General features: G+C 40.3%; 3 non-coding genes and 1 pseudogene across 3 annotated transcripts; 2 read left to right on the top strand and 2 right to left on the bottom strand.

Moving 5' to 3' along the window:
* Window positions 1–1325: 1325 nt before the first annotated feature.
* On the bottom strand, window positions 1326–1398 carry trnaa-agc (transfer RNA alanine (anticodon AGC)). The gene has a single exon. It is a non-coding gene; the product is annotated as a tRNA-Ala (tRNA).
* A 683-nt stretch (window positions 1399–2081) lies between these two features.
* On the bottom strand, window positions 2082–2154 carry trnaa-agc (transfer RNA alanine (anticodon AGC)). Its single transcript has one exon. It is a non-coding gene; the product is annotated as a tRNA-Ala (tRNA).
* A 1422-nt stretch (window positions 2155–3576) lies between these two features.
* trnaa-agc (transfer RNA alanine (anticodon AGC)) lies at window positions 3577–3649 on the top strand. The gene has a single exon. It is a non-coding gene; the product is annotated as a tRNA-Ala (tRNA).
* Window positions 3650–8095: 4446 nt separating this feature from the next.
* On the top strand, window positions 8096–18829 carry LOC140371028 (class I histocompatibility antigen, F10 alpha chain-like; annotated as a pseudogene).
* The last annotated feature ends 1648 nt before the right edge of the window (window positions 18830–20477 follow it).

The following is a 20477-nucleotide window of genomic DNA, read 5'->3' as shown; positions in this document are numbered from 1 at the left end:
TAAACATGACTTCGGAGTTTTTCCAAACGTCGTACTTTTACGAACTCCTCCCAGGGCGTTGGCCCTAAAAAGCTGAAATTTGGTGAAAATGCTACTGAGGAGTGGGACATCAAAAGTTATCCAAATTACATTGATACCTGTCACGGTCTCTGTGCGGCGAAGCAGCAAACTGTAGCAAGAATTTCAGAAATCTCCCAAATTTAACATTTCTGCCGTTTGCGCAGATAAAGTCCGAATTGCGTCAAATTAGAATCAGTTGTTAAACTCTTTGCCCTAAACCTACTTGCCACAGCGCCCCCTACAGATTTTATATGGAGGTTAAATGTTTAGTTTTGCGAAATTATATGAAATTTGACACACAACTCAATTTTGGCATCCCCATCAAAAAAGTCAATGACCCATGTCATAATTGTTATGGCGTTGCCGTAACGATGACCGAAACCTTCCATGTTATTCCAATGGGGAAATCGCCAGAACATGTTTACACTTTAGACTTTCACAAACTCCTCTTAGGGCGTTAGACATATTAACCTGAAATTTGGTGAGACTCATCTTCAGGGGTGGACCATCAAAAGTTATCCACATTTTTATTCAAAGAGTCACGGTGTCTGTGCGGCAAAGCCGCACATTTTGCCAAGAATTCTAAATAAAATTGCTTTTTGATGGTAAAACAAAGGGGAGAAGATGTGACAGCGTCACAGATTCAGCAGTAGATGTAATAAAAGGACAATTGGGGCGCGTTAGCGCCCCCTCCTCTTGCGGCGTGGCGGCGGCGTGGCGGCGGCGTGGCGGCGGCGTGGCGGCGGCGTGGCGGCGGCGTGGCGGCGGCGGCGTGGCGAGGGCCGATCATTGCCGCTTGCGGCTATATTTTACATTAGTATTATTTCTTTAAAGTTGTCCTCGTGGTGATGGAGGCGAAAGACGTCGAATCGTGAAAAGCTCGTGTGAAATGTCGTGTTTTCTTCATGGTTTCTTCTTGGATTCCTGTGAAACTCTGGTAAAGTTAAACCAGCTCTTGTAAAAGCGACTAATGAACACTTAGTTTATCACGCAACTTTAAAAACATCGGTATTCGCGCGTGTTAGCATTAGCAACGTTAGCATCACGCGTTTATTGTAATAAAATGTTGCGTTATTGCAAACTTTTGATGTGTTTCATGTCCTAGAAGCAATTCACAGTTGATAAATATGAAAAGGCTTTTTATTGTAGCACGTTTTACCACATTTTCATACAAAACTGTCTATTATTTCTGCAACGCAAAACGAAACTGAAACTCATACAAAAGTTAATATTAATCTGTAAATGATTAAAATTGACAATAAGTTTGGAGGATGCGGGCATCGATCCCGCTACCTCTCGCATGCTAAGCGAGCGCTCTACCATCTGAGCTAATCCCCCACTGCGCATGCTTAAACAGTCAAGAAAAAGAAAAAAAACGCTTATCGATCGTTTTTATTATTTGTAGGTGGCTTGTTGTGATCACACATTAATATAGAAATAAAATAAAATTATGAAAAGCTTTTGTCCAAATAAAGTCTTGCGTAAAGTCTTTACGCAAGAAATCATGAGTCAAACCTGTAATAATCTCGAGTGTTTCCCGCCCTCTGGTGGCGAAAAAGTGACACGACAAGACAAACTTCAAAGCTTTTTTACATTAGTATTATTTCTTTAAAGTTGTCCTCGTGGTGACAACATGGAGGCGAAACGCGTCGAAAAGCTCGTGTGAAATGTCGTGTTTTCTTCATGGTTTCTTCTTGGATTCCTCTGAAACTCTGGTAAAGTTAAATGAACACTTAATTTATCACGCAACTTTAAAAACATCGGTATTCGCGCGTGTTAGCATTAGCAACGTTAGCATCACGCGTTTATTGTAATAAAATGTTGCGTTATTGCAAACCTTTGATGTGTTTCATGTCCTAGAAGCAATTCACAGTTGTTAAATATGAAAAGGGTTCTTATTGTAGCACGTTTTACCACATTTTTAGGCAAAGCATCTCATTAATTCTGCAACGCGAATGCAAAAACGAAACCTACACGAAAATAATTGTTAATATCCAAATTATTAAAAATGACAATAAGTTTGGAGGATGCGGGCATCGATCCCGCTACCTCTCGCATGCTAAGCGAGCGCTCTACCATCTGAGCTAATCCCCCATCATAACCGCTTTGACCGGATATGCTTTTTATTTCCGCGTCTGTAATGGAACGTCCTTGAGCGTTCTGGATTCTGATTGGCTGACGTTGGGCCATCATTGGGGTAAATAGCTCAAAACAGCCGTTAGCGCTAAAAACAAAGCGAGTACGAACCAGCTTAGCGCTGTCAGACGGGCCAGAACGGAACGAAAACTACTGTAATCACAACAAATCACCTAAAATGACACGAACGTACGTAAAATGGATAGTTGGCCATATGTTTACTTTCAATTTTTATTTTTTTATCTTTTGAAAAATGAAATGCATAAAACACAAATAACAGAAAACAAACGATTGAAAACACAAGTTGAACATCTAAAGAAACAAAAAAGGAGTTCCATCTGGTCCAAACGTCTGTCAAATCAGTACATTTTCAAATCAGGATAATTAACTATAATTATTAATTATAATATCAGTCCAGTCCAAAAGAAAACGATTCTTCTCAAATACAGTAATACAGTCATTTCAGCTTCAGAGCCAAAAAGAGACACTTTTATCATTATGTAGAATTCATCGACAAGTAAGAGCCATAAAAAAAACAAAAGGCAATTCATTACACATTTATATGGTATTAAAATATAATTATGAATAGTTTTCGTCCAAATACTAAGTCTTTATGCAAGAAATCATGAGTCAAACCTGTAATAATCGCGTGTGTTTGCCGCCCTCTGGTGGCGAAAAAGTGACACGACAAGAGAAACTGACGTTGGGCCTACATTGGAGTAAATAGCTCAAAACAGCCGCTAGCACGAACTAGCTTAGCGCTGTCACATACGACATCACCATGGAAACGGGCCAGAACGGAACAAAAACTACTGTAATCACAACAAATCACCTACGTTCGTTCTGATGTTTATTTAATTTTTACCGAATCTTTGTGGATACGAAGGGGGATTAGCTTCATTTAATAGAAGAGGGAAAATATATGTATGATATGATTATGATTTTTATGTTTTAATGGGCAAATACTTCCAGAAATGTTCCGCCCACAATAGTTTTTCATTTCATCTACAGATATATTACATACTTGACCAGAAATTGTGTTTACTGTGAAGCTCAAATCAAGTTTTGTGAAGACTTAAAAATAATTATTAGCATATGATCTCATATAGTTTCTGCTGTGTTCATGTGGTAAAGGAGATGCTTAACAGCCCCATCAAGAATGAAACTAAACCTTAATCTAGATATTGTTTAGTACATTGGGAATTTAGTTTTTAATTTCTTAGAAAGCCCAGAAATACCTTTCGCTTGGCTCTGTCCAAATCACCATGGAAACAGGCAAAAACGCAACGTTTAGTTGTTTAATGAACCCTAAAATACAAAGCTTAGTAGAAGAGTTATGTGTATATTTCAATTTGTATGACGTCACTGCGCATGCTCAGTGGGGGATTAGCTCAGATGGTAGAGCGCTCGCTTAGCATGCGAGAGGTAGCGGGATCGATGCCCGCATCTTCCAAACTTATTGTCAATTTTAATCATTTACAGATTTAAAAATATTTTTTGTCTTAGTTTCAGTTTCGTTTTGCGTTGCAGAAATTATAGACAGTTTTGTATGAAAACGTGGTAAAACGTGCTACAATAAACACCCTTTTCATATTGAACAACTGTGAATTGCTTCTAGCACATGAAACACATCAAAAGTTTGCAATAACGCAACATTTTATTACAATAAACGCGTGATGCTAACGCTGCTAATGCTAACACCGATGTTTTTAAAGCTGCGTGATAAACTAAGTGATCATTAGTCGCTTGTACAAGAGCCGGTTCTGGATTCTGATTGGCTGTCGTTGGGCCTACATTGGGGTAAATGGCTCAAAACAGCCGCTAGCGCTAAAATCAGTGGATCGGGGATGGAAGACGTTCTAGACGGCGTGGAGGAGCAGCCTTTTCTGCCTGCACGTGCCCGGAAACGTAAAAAGTCCCTTAGCTCGTCCGAGGGTTCTGGGAATGAGCAGCAGGATGAGGCTGAAGCTATTGATGTCCGGGGTGAGAGCAGAGACTGTAAAGTGATCATAAAGCTTGCACAGGATAGTGCATCCTTTAAGGAGTGGAATTCAGTGGCATTGTCAAAGAGCCTAACTGTAGCTGTGGGAGTGATCAAGAGTGCGAGTGTCCTTAGAGATGGCTCGCTGCTGGTCGTGTGCAAGGATGCGGCTCAGCAACGGAAGGCGATTGGAACTAAACGTCTGGGTGGAAAGGACATTCTTGTGTCTAATGCTGAAAGAAACACGGTCAGAGGAGTTATCGTAGGTGTCCCTACGGCGACGTCTGTGGATGAAGTTAAGGAGAATTTGACGGGAGTTACGGTGGTGGACGCTAGGCGTTTGAAGGTGACCCGGTTTGGGGTAAGATGTGACAGCTTGTCGGTAATGGTAACACTTGAAGGGAGGTGCCTGCCTAGTAAGGTGTTCATTGGGTTCATGTGCCATGACGTTAGGCCATATGTTCGCCGCCCCTGCGTTGCTTTAAGTGCCAGCGCTTTGGGCATATTGCAGCGGTCTGTAGAGGGAGGCAAAGATGTGGTAAATGTGCAGGAGATCACGAGTATGGGAAGTGTGACGTGGGTGCAAAACTGAAGTGCTGTAACTGTGGGGAAGAACATAGCTCTGCCTACGGGGGATGCAGGTTTAGCAAAAGAGCTGCTGAGGTGCAGAAAATAAAGGTCTCTCAAGGTATATCCTATGCAGATGCAGTCAAGAAAGTTTCAAGTAACGAGTTTAGAGTAAATACAGAGAGAGGAGCCAGCGCTGCTCCCAGCCAGGGCGAAATGAGAAAGGCCAGCGTGGCTCCCAAGAAGTGTGAAGGTTTCAAGAGTGGAGGTCCCAAGTGTGCAGGTTCCAGAATTAATGAGAATACCCTGGTTGTGGATAGAGAGGATTTTGTACTCTTTATGGTGGATGTTGTAAACTGTGCTGCTCAGACTCAAAGCAGAACTGAAAGGATCAGGATCATTGCTAAAGCTGCAGGGAGATTCCTTGGAACAAAGGAGCTTGATTGGGCAGATATAGAAAACAGGCTAAAGGCGCTAAATGGGAGTCGGAGTGATGGGGGTCTGCTTGTGGGGAGTCAGAGTGATCAGAGTGACGAGATGGGGGTGGGGGTGGTCTCCTGTCCTCGCCCAGTCTCGTAGATGCACGGCTACCAAGCGGCGACATCAGTGGACATATTAAAGCCTATAGAATGAAGCCTGAAGAATAAAGCTGTACGGTGGAAGCACCGAACGTCAAAGAAGGAGAGGAAGATGAAGAAGAGTCTCCCTGGAATAAAGCCGGTCACAAAGACATATCATGACCTCATGGGCTTTGTAACACCAAAGCAATGGAAGGAGTACTTTTACGGACTACGACAGAGTCTGAGGAATAAAGTCTGGCGGTAATGCAACAATTGGATGCCAACCGCCATAAAACAACAACAACAACAACAACAACAACAGAGTCTGAGGACTACGACAAAGTCTGAGGAGTAAAGTCTGGCGGTAATGCAACACTTGGATGCCAACCGCCATAAAACAACAACAACAACAACAACAACAACAAAGCGAGTACGAACCAGCTTAGCGCTGTCAGACGGGCCAGAACGGAACGAAAACTACTGTAATCACAACAAATCACCTAAAATGACACGAACGTACGTATAATGATCAGTACGCTCTGATGTTTATATATTTTTTACCGAATCTTTGTGGCACATGAAACACGTCAAAAGTTTGCAATAACGCAACATTTTATTACAATAAACGCATGATGCTAACGCTGCTAATGCTAACACGTGTGAATACCGATGTTTTTAAACTTGCGTGATAAACTAAGTGTTCATTAGTCGCTTTTACAAGAGCCGGTTTATATTTACCAGAGTTTCACAGGAATCCAAGAAGAACCCATGAAGAAAACACGACATTTCACACGAGCTTTTCACGATTCGACGCGTGTCGCCTCCATGTTGTCACCACGAGGACAACTTTAAAGAAATAATACTAATGTAAAAAAGCTTTGAAGTTTGTCTTGTCGTGTCACTTTTTCGCCACCAGAGGGCGGCAAACACACGAGATTATTACAGGTTTGACTCATGATTTCTTGCATAAAGACTTAGTATTTGGACAAAAGCTTTTCATAATTTTATTTTATTTCCATATAAATGTGTGATCACAACAAGCCACCTACAAATAATAAAAACTCTAAAATACAAAGATCAATACACATTTGTTTTTTGTTCCTTATGGTAGAGCGCTCGCTTAGCATAGCATGTGAGAGGTAGCGGGATCGATGCCCGCATCCTCCAAACTTATTGTCATTTTTAATCATTTAGAGGTTAGAATCAGAAAAGGTTAATTTCCATTGTCAATGAACTGGATTCACAAACATATGATCTTGTTTTGGTGAGTCTGTTCAACATAAAACAATTAACAATGATTAAACAACCTGTATAAGTCAAATAGAAAAACAATGAAGAGAGGACGACCAGAAGCAGCAGCAGGAGGAGCAGCAGGAGGAGCAGCAGGAGGAGCAGCAGGAGGAGCAGCAGGAGGAGCAGCAGGAGGAGCAGCAGGAGGAGCAGCAGGAGGAGCAGCAGGAGGAGCAGCAGGAGGAGCAGCAGGAGGAGCAGTGGTCCAGCTCCAGGAACAGAAGCTCGGCTGTAAACAGGCTCTGCACATGATCTGAGAGAAACACAAACAGAGAAGTGCATTTAGAGACTTTTACAAGACCATCATCATAATGCTTCATATAAAAACTCACCTTTGTCATTTTACTGTTTATTTCATCTGGTTTTGTATAAAAGACTGATTTAAAATTATAACAGTTGTACTTTTTACTTTTACTTAAGTACAATTTTGGCAGCAGAACTTGTACTTGTGACTGAGTACACTTTTAACCATGTAACAGTGTTTTTACTTCAGTACAAATACTCCGTACTTTTACTCTTTCCACCACCACTTTGAGTCTTATTATTCACAGGATTTTAAGTATTTAATTCATAAGCAATTTTCTTGTCACAAAATTATAACTAATTAGATATTTACCTGGTACGTGATTATGTCCATCGCACGTGCAAATCGTTATGTGGCAAAATTTATCAAAACTTTAACAAATATAAATGTAATATTTCATATTTATCATTAAACGTGTCTAAACGTGTCTTATTCAACAGTGAACAACTTTCCAAAAGCACAGATTATTACAAACTCATTACTACGAGAATTTAGCGACACGTTTCACCAAAATCATGAACATTAATAAACTATATTATGAAGTAGTATTGGTCAATATTCACAATAACTATATCCAAAGTGTTTTTTTAGCAACAAACACAACGCGCTCACAAAACGTTGTAGTTTAAGTCTAAAACAAATTTAGCAGCAAAAACATATGACGATTCTAAACTCTTTTGTAGTTCAGACAGTTGTCATGGCAGCGGCTGCATCTGTCACTCCGGGGGTTTTGACCAGGATGTTGATTTAAAGTTAGCTCAGCCAGAACGCTCCAGGTGATCTGACGCTGATTGGCTGAGCAGGCGGTGGGTGGAGTTTGGGTTGACTTCTCCTTGAAAACACGGAAGAGGCTGCATGGCATAAACATGTCTGTAGCGGCCTCTAGCGGCTGGTCTGTTAGAACTGCAGCGACAAATCCCAGAAAGCACTGTCCCATAGAGCGCAATGTAAAAACAAAGTGCTCGTGTTCGACTCACAGGGACTTACAGCTTTCACACATGGAGGATATTGAGAAAAACCTTACCTTTTTTTTGGTTCATTTAATTTGTATAAGTGTAAAATTCTTCGTTTGTCTTTAAAACGCATTTTAAGCCGTTAGCTTCGGCTACATGCTAGAGCACCGCCCAGCTCGTGCGCTGATTGGTCAGAACTGTTTTTGCGGTGACGGGGCGAGGTGACATTATTCTGCCTCCGTCTTTGCGGAAACAAAGACCTCTGAAAACTTCTACAATGTTCGTATAAAGGTTCTACGAACATTGTAGAAGAATGGATTTGGTCCCTTTTCTTGTAGCAGTCTGGATTATACACGGCGCAGAATCAGGTGAGGAAACTCATTTATCTTGTGTTTTTGTGTTGTTTATAATACACGGGCCTCATGCGTTTGTCTTTATTCTTATTTTACTGATCGACGTGTTTCAATGTTTGGTTTGATTGTTTATTTTACTGACACTATTTTTAGATTACAATATTTTGTCCTTGAAATGCCCAAATATAAAAGTAAAGGTTGATTCAGAATAAACACGCACTTTCTATTGGTACTTTCGTTTTCGCCCTTCTTGTTTTTTTGTTTCGCTTTACCTAACAACAGATGACGTTGATATGACGTTGATATCTGATTGGTTTAAAACTACATTAGACAACTAGCTATATCCAAACTACTAAGAAGAATTATTAATTAATAATGAATTAAGAATTGTTTTGAGATCCACGTTTTAAATAAGTTTGGGGACTGATGATGTAATGTGGACAAACAAATGTAATAATCTTCCTCAGATTTGTACTTGAATGTTTAATTTGATCACAATAAACTTATATCTTTATTTTAACAGTAAATCCAATTTCCTCAACAATGCTTTAGTTTGACAGAAATTAAGCTAAAATCCATAGTAATTGCTCAGTGTTGCCCGTGATAGAGGATTTGAGGCTGATCATATTTAATTTAGTGTAAAATTAAATAAAAAATAATAATATGGACTGTCAGTCTATAATAAACATATTCTCCATGTATTTCCTCTGTTGGTGACGACGCCTGATGCAGAGGCTCAGTCTGATTCTGACTGATTTAAATGTCATATGTTTAGCCTTGTTCTGTTTGTTTTATTTTAATGACAACAAAAACATAAAATCCATGTGTGATTCACTCTAATCAGTAAAAATATGTTTTGGATTTTAAATTCAAAACAGAAAAGCTCAAGGGCAAACTCTATATGATTTAAAACAACTTATAACTTTAAATGTTTTTAAGTTGCTTTGAAATGATTGATAGTATTTACTTGATCATAATTGAATATATTAATAAATATCATTTAATTTAAAACACATTAAAGTTAATGAGCAAAAGCAGCGTTTGATTCATTTAAAGCAGAACATTATAAAACCTATATTTGTTATTATTATGATCTATTATGTTCATTTGTGATGTGTAAGATTAGTTTAATTCTGTATTTTCAACTAAAATGACAATGTTTTTCTTTCGCAGTGACTCACTCTCTGATGTATTTTCAAACTTCTTCGACTGGTTTCCCAAACTTCCCAGAATACATTTCTGTTGGTTATGTGGATGGGCTCCAGATCGATCATTATGACAGTGACACACTGAGAGCAGAGCCTAAACAGGAGTGGATGAAGAAGATCACAGAGGACGACCCTCAGTACTGGGACAAACAGACACTCAGATCGGTTTAAATAATTATCATTTGTTCAAAGGCAACACTGAAATAGCAAAACGCCGCCTCAACCAGACTGAAGGTTTGTCTGATTTCACTTTTTACTCCTCATCTTGGGAAGTTTCCTGTTTTATTGAACATATTTTATTAATATTTGTTTTATTAGTACAGTAGTATATGATCACTCTTTTCTGTCAGTTTTATTTCTCTTTCAACTCTGAAGACATTATTAAACAACACCTTATTATAGTTTTATGTCCAACAACAGAAAATGTTAAAATCATCTTAAACCCTCTCTTTTGTTTCAGGCTCTCACATTCACCAGAAGATGTCCGGCTGTGAATGGAACGATGAGACTAATGAGATAAATGGATATTATCAGTTTGGTTTTGATGGAGACGACTTTATCACCTTTGACCTGAAGACTGAGACTTTTGTGGCTCCGAGACCAGAAGCCGTCGACACTAAACACAAGTGGGAGACGTTTGGAGAAGCTGCTCGAGTGAAACACTACATCACCCACCAGTGTGTCCAGTATTTGAAGAAACATGTGCGAAATGGCCAGAGCGTTCTCCAGAGGAAAGGTGACATGTTACAAACATCAACTTAAACAAAACAACTGCTTTGACAGGTTCAATAGAACAATCTATATGTTTTTCATAATTAAAACTGTCATTGAAAATAATTGCATTCACTAAATTGACTTTAATCATATTTTTTAAACGTCAGTATAAATATGTGTAACCCCTCATTCGTCCAGGAGTGTTCCATTGTAGAAAAAAGATTCAGTTTCATCTGGACTCTTGGATGAGAGTCATTCTCAATCTGCAAATCAAGACCGAGAACTCAGATATTTATCCTACTCTGAGTAGGCCCTGCCCACTGGGCGGGACCTCCTGATAAATGGTGTTATTGGTTTCACCAGAAACTAGCCTCTACTATCTGTCCTTTAATGGGCCATTAGCCTCCCATTGTCCCTGGCTCACTCTCTCCTCACTGTGTAACTGATTAGCATCTGAATGCTCTGGGCGTCGACCTCTCCAGGGATTCAAAATGCCATTATGAACATCTTAACTCAATCTTAACCCCTTGTTTTTTGATGATGATTTAATGATGGTCTTTCTTTTTGAACACAGTTTTCCTCTTTAACTCTTTCTCTTCATCTTTTGTCCTGCTCAGAATCTCCTCCTCACTGTCTTTGATCGAGTGGTTTGTGTCTTTAAGATGCAGATGCACGGCGCTCTGTGGTCCTGAACTCCAGTGTCTTCTGCTGATAAAGCCTCTTGTGCAGTGGCTGTTTAGTCTCACTAGGTGGCGCTCAGTATAAATAATCATATGTATTTAATTACACAGTCAACATCAATATTTTCTAAATTCTAGATTTTATTGTTTAATGATTGAGCTGCAGTTTAGAAGTGAGTGATATAAAATCAGAAAATAGATCTGATAATATTTATTGAAAGTGTTTTAAAGATAAAAAGTGTCATATTTACTTTTACAGTTTATGATTTATTTTTTGTGCTTGACCTAAATCTCTACCAAGATTTTTACAAAGACATTTTAAGTCAAAAACTGAGATGTTTTTTATGAATGTTACCAACTCTTTTCAGTTTATTATTACTGAAAAATAAACTTTAAAATCAATTTACCTGATAAAAAAGGAACGATTGCTCAATGGAAGTAGAAAAGAAGAATATAAAAGTTTGTGAACAAAAACAGACTAAACTCAGGAACAGAGGCAAATGTGAAGTGGAACATAATGTGATTTTAATGGAGAAACTGGGATTAACCTCAGAATATCACAAAATATGAAAAATCATGGTGGTTTTGGCAAATGAAAACCATAATTCGTTTTGGAAAAGGTACAAAATCCTTATTTTCGGGTTTTAATTTTGACCCCACAAGTTTTTTTGATTTTATCCTCAGATATATTTCACATTTTACAGCAGATTATATGTTTTGTGACGCTTCTTCATTTCACCTGCACTGAGCTTTTGAAGACTGATGATAATACTTTGAACTTGAGCATTAAAAACCAGGTGAACTCTGTGATTGAGCCTGTGTCTTGTGCCTGCTCCAGAGCTCCCCCTGGTGTCCTTCCTGCAGAAGTCTCCCTCGGCCCCCGTCACCTGCCACGCCACAGGCTTCTACCCCGACAGAGCTATGCTGTTCTGGACCAAAGACGGAGACGAGCTGCACGAGGGCGTGGACCCCGGGGAGATACTGCCCAACCACGACGGGACTTTCCAGATGAGTGTGGACCTGGACGTGTCCTCTGTCCCACCTGAGGACTGGGGCCGCTACGAGTGCATATTTCAGATGTCTGGAGTGGAAGACATCTCCAACACGCTGCACCCGGACAAGATCAGGACCAACGGTGAGCACTTTAATGTCACTCACAGTGAGGTCAGGGCATTAATCACATCTGTGTCTTTTTAATCTCCTGTAGCGTTTGAGGATCTTTGTTTTCAGCAGCTTCAGTTTGTTCTGCAAATCATACATTTTTTTCTGCCTTTCTTTTTTATTATAATTTTTACATATTGTGGTCCATTAATAGTTCCTTTGACCAGAACAAATCTGCCATCTTTATCTTTGTGTTCAAAACTCTGATCAACATACAACACACAAACATATGAACTACAACAACTGAACACAATAGAACAAACAAAATGTAGAAAAAGAGCTCATGCCAGAGCCCACAGACCGATCCAATAAGAGATCAGAGGGAGGAGGGATGATCATCCTCTGGGTAAAAAAGGCTCTCCTTTTTTACTTGGACATTCTCAAACCAATGTTGGAACACACTGGCCCACATTGGTCAGATACTCACACGTCTCCAGTAAAGTTGTAACAATCTGCTCCTCAGAGCCCCAGTCACCATTATCTGTTTAGGGTGAAATAGTGATGCCCAATGCTTTTGTGCCTGTTTACGCTGACCATAATGTTAGGAAATGTATAACTTATAACATAAAATGTTCACGTCCAAAATCTTGCGTTGTGGCCTCGTGCCTTTTACTTTAACCAAACATAAATCAAAGTCACATGTAACACAACTGATAACTTAAGTCTACAGTTTTGAGGGTCCCAAACCTTCACGGCGTTCCCGGAGATGAGTCATTAAATCCAAATATGAAAACATATTCCATCAAGCCGGGTAATTCACATGGAAAAAGTCTTGTCAAATGTCTTGTTAATATGATCCAGGCGTGCTGCACTCTCAGGTGCGCGCTTCCACCTGCCCGTGCGAGCGCGTTCTCCGCCGCTAAATAAACGCCTGTATCCGAATTGGCAGCAAGGTTCGCTACGCGGGTTTCGCCCCGGTGGTCCTCACAGTCCGGTTCCACTGACTTTAGTCTCACGGGGAGTTTAGGCGGCCGCCGCTCGTCTCTCACGATCCGGCCTGAGCGGTGCCAAATTCCCAAAACGGAGGCTCCACCCCCACCTGTAGTAACTGTTGGCGTGCTCGTTTATGAAAGAAAGGGCAAGAATCAAAAAGAGTTAGAATGAATGAAATGTTTAACAATATGTGTACATGTACAATAATAATACAAATAAACAGAGCGCTTACCTAAAATGTCATACCTAAAAAATGTCAAATCCAGTCTTTAGGTGGCAAATGCCAACTCCTCTTCTGCTGTAGTGAATCTTTTTATTTTTCCATTCACATTGACCCTCAGTGTATTCCACGTTCTTCTCTCTCAGGCCGAGCTTCACCGGATCAAAAGCTTTATGTTTCTTGACCACTTGTGCTGTAGTAGTTGGTAAAGAAAGAGACCTGGGGTTTGGATGATCCAAATTGTCCCACGGTGAGACGTCTGGATGCAGCCATGACGCGCTATTTATCACTGAAGTTGTTGAACTTCAGTGATAAAGGGTCTTGGACGCTGGTTCGGAGCTGGTTTGGCTCCAGAGAGCGATGTACATGGTCATTCCAGCTTTTGTTGGAAGTTTGAGATTGAGGATCTAGGTCTGCATTAACTTGACCACATCTTTACCTTCAGTGTCTCTGGAATGCAGTCTGCATATCACATCTGTGCTCTCGGTTCTCCAGGTCGTCCAATTCTGCCACTTTGGTTTGTAAAGACGGGTTATTTCCACGGGTACGACCGCAGACAGACACGGTCGCAAATGTTTTATTCTTTTGACAACTTTAACTTTAACAATCTTTTCCCATCAAATCATAACAAATAAATGTGTTGTGTCTAGATATTTAAGTCTGCATTTCAGTAGTTTTATAGTTTGATCTTGTTCTTTATTTTAACAGCCAAGAAGCTCACAGGCCTCTTCGCAGGTGTAGTGACACTTGTTGGTGTAGCTCTTTTGGTCGTTGTCGGATTTGCTGTGTACAAATGGCGCAAAGGTAAGATGAAATGTAATTTATATAAAAATGTTTTTAAAATAAAGAATAAAACTTAACATTTTACTGTCTTCTTTTTCAGCCAAGTCTGTCCCACCTCGTAAGTAACACATTTTAACGTCTTTTACTGCTCAGTGGTCCCTCGCTATAACGCGCTTCACATTCCGCTGCCTCCCAGTTTCACAGACTTTTTTCATTGCGCTTTATTTTTTCCAGCACATTATTTTCTGCGTCCTGATTGGCTAAGAGACTGTAGACTATTGTCAATCAATCCCCTCCACACCGTGTCTCTTGTACAGTAGCTACAGAATGCGTTCAGCTTGCCAGATTCATGGCTTGCAGTTTGACTGAAATGCTGTATGTCTAAGTTTTCGCTCACCCACGATGTCGACTAAGCGTTCTGCACCGCTCTTCGCCCTTCACCTGTGTACATTATCGTTGTAAGCAGGCGAAGAGCGCTTTACATGGAGGAAAAGCGATTGTTTGTGCTAAGTAGCTCACTAGTGCGTTCCCCAAAGCATCCTCACGACGCATGTGAGGGAATGTTAACGCCTGTCTGAGAAAAGTGTATAAAGTGTGTAGTGGGGGGTTTTGCAACCTTAAAACACTTATAATTGTAAAAAAAAATAAATAATGCTGACTACTTTGTGGATTTTGCTTAGTGCGGTTTATTTTTAGAATGTAACTCCTGCGATAAAATCAACTTCAAGACACTTCATGAAAATAACAGATGCTTTGATTAAGAGATCATTTGTACTTCACAACAGTTGTTATATTAATGTGCCTCATCTGTATTTATGACTCAATGGATCAATGTAACTGTGAAATGTTCATCTTCATTTCAGCTCCAGATGAAGCAGAAAGACCCACTGTTCAAGGTGAGAAAATATAACTTCACTTTGATCTGCTTTGAGTGACAGGAGCTGATGCTGTGATTAGATCAGGGTTTTAGAGTTTAATCTTAACCTTTGAAATGCAAAAGGAGAAACCTGTATAAATGTACACACAGAGGCCATCACACTTTTAATTAACTTGTAACCATAAACTTGTTACACTTTTTTACTGAACCCAATTCTAGCTTTTAAAACATGAATATGACAAAACAGGTCCTTTTGATGTGAGTGAGTTCATGGGTTTACACTGTTCACTCTCCAACACTGAAGAGGATCATTATTGTAAAGTAGTTGTGCAATATTCTAGTTGTACATTGAGACTATTTTAACATTATGAGTCAAATAAAGGTTGAAGAATTGTGACTGAACGTGTCTAGAAAGAGAATGTTGTGTGTTTTATTGTTGAAAATCAGAAATAGTTTGACATGTTATTGCAGTCATGTGTTTTAAAGTCTGTTTGAACTGTTTAGTCCGGTAAACGATGAAGAAAATATTCCTCTGATTTTAATAAAGTTATGTTTTGTTTTTCAGAAGTGGAACAACCACTGAATCCTAAACAAGAGTGACACGTGAGACGCTTTGAATGATCTGATGTCAAGAAATTACACATGAATCAATGCTATTCTTTAACAGTCAGAGAACATAATTCAACTTAGAATATTAAACGACACAGAAACGTCAGTCTTTGCATGGCTTGCAAGGAAGAGGAAGGCTTAGCCAAGTCAAGCTGTTGTAAGCAACCTGAACCACTTTCCAAATTCACTCTTAGTGTTCGTCCCTCTTACAAGTCTTTTATTAGAATTTCACACATAATAGGCGGGTCACTTTTCTCATTGGTCAGCTCCACATCAAGCAATTTACTTTTACAACTGTCTCTGGTATTGTCTTTAAAGATAAGAGCTTTGGGGGATGTTTACCTATTCTCGTTCCTGGGGACAATATGGCAATATCTTCACACATGTCATTAGAAATACATGGCGTTTCCTCCTCTTGGGCTAATGATGCAGATAACATTTAACACAGAAATATAATCATATATTTACATTTTATCACATCTGAAGAGACAAGCATTTAGATTCATAATATTTTTGGGGGTTTTCCAGTTTTAGCATTAGCTTGTTTGAGAGTGAAACATCAGCGTGAACATTTAATCTGCCGCAATTTTTGTATTATTATTATTATTTTTTAAATTTGTGATTCACTTTTTTTATTCAGTCCCACTAAAACTTAAAGGAATAATTGAGGATTTTTTGGCGCCAAATCTGCGTCTCATTTCTTGGTGGCGTCGACAGCCGAGTAGTTCTCCCACATGTCAATCATTCCCTGCGTGCTACTGCACACCTGCAGCCTCGTTACCATAGCAGCACGTTTCCCTGGCTGCACATGCGTGGTTGATGTGCCGGTGTGTGTTTAGTGAGTTCCTTCAGTGACAGGACAAAATGACACTGAGAAAGACTGAGTTCGAGCTCAGAAGAGACAGAAATCTGTGGAGACGAGAGATGATGTTTGTGCTAATAAACAAACACACGTGTAGCAGCGGGACTGTTGTGTTCCTCTGCACAGGGTGAGTGTGCGCGTGCACACTTTTCAGAAAGGGACTAACAGTCGCTTGAGTTCTCAAATTGGCAAAAAATCCTCTATTATTCCTTTAAACCAGATCAAGAACAATATATTCATGTGTTAATCATTACAAAAAATTAAATAAATAAAAGTGGCTTTCAGGAGGGACACTGTGACGGAGCTGCCTAAGTCAGCTGACGGCACGCACAACCCCGCACACACCCGCACACAGAACGCGTAAACCGCTTAAACCGGCCGAGATACGCGTGTGTCACAAGCGCATTTACCTTACCTTTCACTCTCCCCATTTCATAACAGTTTTCATCTATTTTGGTAGGATCCCGGCTGCACACTGGGTCCTGCCGAGAGCCCGGCTCCTCACTCTGTTCACTTCCGCACACGCTCCCGTACCGGTTTACCCCCCCCCCCCCCCCCCCCCCGAGTCCGAAGGTTCGCTAGTCCGAAGGTTTTAAAGGTTCACTAGTCCGAAGGTTTTAAAGGTTCACTAGTCCGAAGGTTTTAAAGGTTCACTAGTCCGAAGGTTTTAAAGGTTCACTAGTCCGAAGGTTCACAAGTCCGAAGGTTCGCTGGTCCGAAGGTTCCTCAGGCTAAAGTGAAGGTGCAGACGGCATCGGGATGTAGTCAGTCTGTAAAATGCGCACGAAGACACGCACTGGGGCTCGTCACGTTTAATGTACCAGCTGCTCACAACTATACACAGCAAGTTGTACTGTGTATATAAAAATAACAAGGGAACATCTCGAATCCTCCGCTTTATGCCTTCATTTGATCATCATGTGCGTGATCTGATCACAGTAGGATTGGTTGTCAAAAAGGTAATTCAGCTGGCCAAGACGGGAGTGTCTTCAGAGCCACGGCGCGCGGCCGAAACTGCTGGGCTATTTGAGTTAATTCATTCATTAATAATACAATAAGGAGCTCAGGCTGTGCACAGAAACAAGTCGGTTATGGAAAATACATGAGTTTAATCATAAAAAGTGCATCAACACTAGAAAAGTCTTAAAAGCCAGTGTGTGGGGCAAAGGGAGAAGAGGAGAGCCTGCTGCGCCGACACACACCTTCGGACTAGTGAACCTTAAAATTTCGGGGAAATTTCGGACCGTGAATATCCGGACCAGTGAACCTTCGGACTTGTGGGCAGCCACCCCCGTACCGCACACTGATTGGCATTTTATGGTCCCGTTGCGCGCGGTAACAATGATCAGGTGATCATAGGGGATTATTTTTTGGTATTTTGTTATTTGTAGTGGGACCGCCCATTCGGCGAAGGAATGGTGGGGTAATATTTTGTGTTATTTGGGGTATATTTTTATGTATTCATTTGGGGGAAATTGTGTGTAGTATTTTGATTGGCTCATGTATGTTCGTGGGAGGGGCATAGGGGTATTTGAGCAGGGCGGTTTTGGCAGCACCAGCTCTCTGAAAGCGAGAACTTTAAAGCCTGGACGACCAGTGTAAATATACTTTATCCTATTGCTTTAGTTTGAACACTTTGGTGCCCAATAGCACGGGGATTTTTGTTTCCATCCATCCATTTTCTACCGCTTGTTCCCTTTCGGGGTCGCGTGTGACTGGAGCCTATCCCAGTGACTTTGGGCCTTAGGGGGTACACCCTGGACAGTGGCCAACACAGAGACACAGACATTACAGAAATTACATTCACTCTAGGGCCACTTTAGAGTCACCTAACACATGCATGTCTTTGGACGGTGGGAGGAGCCGAAGAACCCGGAGAGAACCCACGGTAACACGGGGAGGACATGCAGACTCCACCCAGAGAGATCATGTGATGTTGGTCTGGTTCGGGAATCGAACTCATGATCTCCTTCTTCTTGGGAGGCAACAGCGCTAACCGCCTTTGCCACCGTCCACCCCGGTTTTTCGTTTGTGCTTCTTATTTGTTTTTGCACTTAAATAAACCGTCAAAAACTGGATCTTTCTTTTTAAAAACAAGCCCACCACAGACACCTTTAAGAAATGTAAAAGAAAACAGCACAAATCTTGATAAATGTATATGGTAACTATTAATATTTTATCTCATATTGTTAATAGGAATTATGTATTGAATGTTTTATTTGTGTTTTAATATCCTGTGTTTGCTGTTTATTTTGTGTTGTGTTTTAACCTATGAGAAAAAGTCTTTGAACGTGTTCCTCAAATTCACAAATGTAATACAACGCTTAAGTTTTACTGGCTAATGCTACATTAATATCTCTGCCACTCTCTGGAAATTAATCTGTAATTTGAATCAATGAAATCACTGATGGAAACTTATTTGTTTAATTTTGTTTTGAATGAAATTGTGAATTGCACTATTGCACAATGTATTTTTCTGTTACAAATATTAATGTAAAAACTTGGTACTTGGTTACAGCTGGTTAGGGTTAGGGGGATATGGAATACTCAATGTATTTTGGATTTACTTTCAAATAAAAATGACATGTACATTTGATAGTAATAGTGTTTTTTCCACATTTGAGCTCAGTGTTTTGGCTTCTAGTCAATCTTCGCTCAAAAACTGCTTAGTAGCCTCCTTTGGGTGTCCGTTTCTTGACTCACACAAAATCCTCACGAACAAAAACTCACATAGTCCGTGGTGCGTTTATTTCTTATTTCAAAAAGATGCTGCGATGTTCTGCGATGTGCCGATGTGCGCGGTCAAAGACCGTGTCGGTCGCCCTCTGACTTCCATCTCGACCCGTCTCACCTGTTCCCCTTTTACCAATTAAGTTTGGCCTACTTCTCTGGCCCCGCCCTCTCCCGCTCCAGACTGAAGCATGACATAAATTATACATTTAACTTAAGGATTAGACTTTGTTAATAATTAGAAAATTAGGAATTTATACTAAAGATTCAGATTGTAATTACATTAATTTGATACTTATTTATACTTAAACAAAAAATTACTTTTCTTAATTAATTCCATTATTGCTCTAACACTCAGAATGTTCACATCAGTTCACAACAACTGGATCAACAGAGGCTTTTGAGGACGAGCTGCTGGACAAACGGGAAAAGTTGTTGGTTCAATTCCTGTTCAGGTCATTTGGCAAAGCACAGCGTTCACAATAACATCCTGAACGTGTCAGAACTTTATGTCTGGATAAGAGTCTCAACAAATCATGTCATATTAAATGTGTTCAGTGCATCCATAAATCATCAACATTTACCTCTTAATAATTCAAACCTTTTAGGCCCATAATTTGTTACAACATCTTGAAAATAACCTTTTAATTGAGTTACATCAGATTAAAACAATAGTCAAGTTTAGTAAATAAGCGCTTCATGTCAAACAGAGTCAGTTATTGAAACGTGTCCTTCCACTAGAGACTTGTTGCATGGGTTTGTCAGATCAAATCAAACTTTCTGAGAGACTCGACTTCCAGTTTCACTCGAGTTCCAAAACCGGGCTTGGACTTAGCGGCTAATTTAGCTGCTAAATGCTAAGCTAACGAGCTCCTGCATAAACAAAGCCTAAAGCCACTCGCCGAGACACTTCAGTCGGTGTAATTCGTGCGGTGGTCAGTTCCCTCAGCCCGGTCCTCTCAGATCTAGGAGGACGAATTAGTTATTTCATTTTGTGGACATGGTCGACCTGACCATGAACTCTCTGAAGTCTGCTCTTGATGTTGCAGCTCCCTTAGAACAGAAGGTTATTAGTCCAAAACGCGCCTCCCCCTGGTACTACGAAGAATTGCATTCACATAAAAAAAGAGTTAGAAGGATCATTTGGTCGCTCTCACGTCCCTAAAAGACTGGAAAAGCTGCTACTGTCCTAAAAGGCCTCAGATATTTTATTACTTGGTTTACGGATCCGCCGCACTTAGATTATTGATTTATACAATATAAATAAAATAAATACTTATCAATTTTTTAAATAAAGTACCGCCGACAAAGCAAAATAGCATTGAATTAAATGTAAAAAGCGGATTAAGTCAAAAGACAAGAGCGCGTGAAGAAATTTATCGCCAAACTCCTGCGGAAGTCTGTGACAGAGCTGCTCTGTCCCTGCGCGGCCCCGGGGAGAGCCGTAACTGGGTGGGGGAGTGTGCACACTTAAGCGTCAGTTCTGTCTGTCTCAA

The sequence above is a fragment of the Eucyclogobius newberryi genome, unplaced genomic scaffold (genome assembly GCF_026437365.1).
Source record: "Eucyclogobius newberryi isolate DKJ021-1_F unplaced genomic scaffold, fEucNew1.0.hap1 SCAF_21, whole genome shotgun sequence".
NCBI classification, from domain to species: domain Eukaryota; kingdom Metazoa; phylum Chordata; class Actinopteri; order Gobiiformes; family Gobiidae; genus Eucyclogobius; species Eucyclogobius newberryi.
Note: the sequence above shows the minus strand (reverse complement) of the source record. Positions and strands in the feature narration are given on the sequence as shown.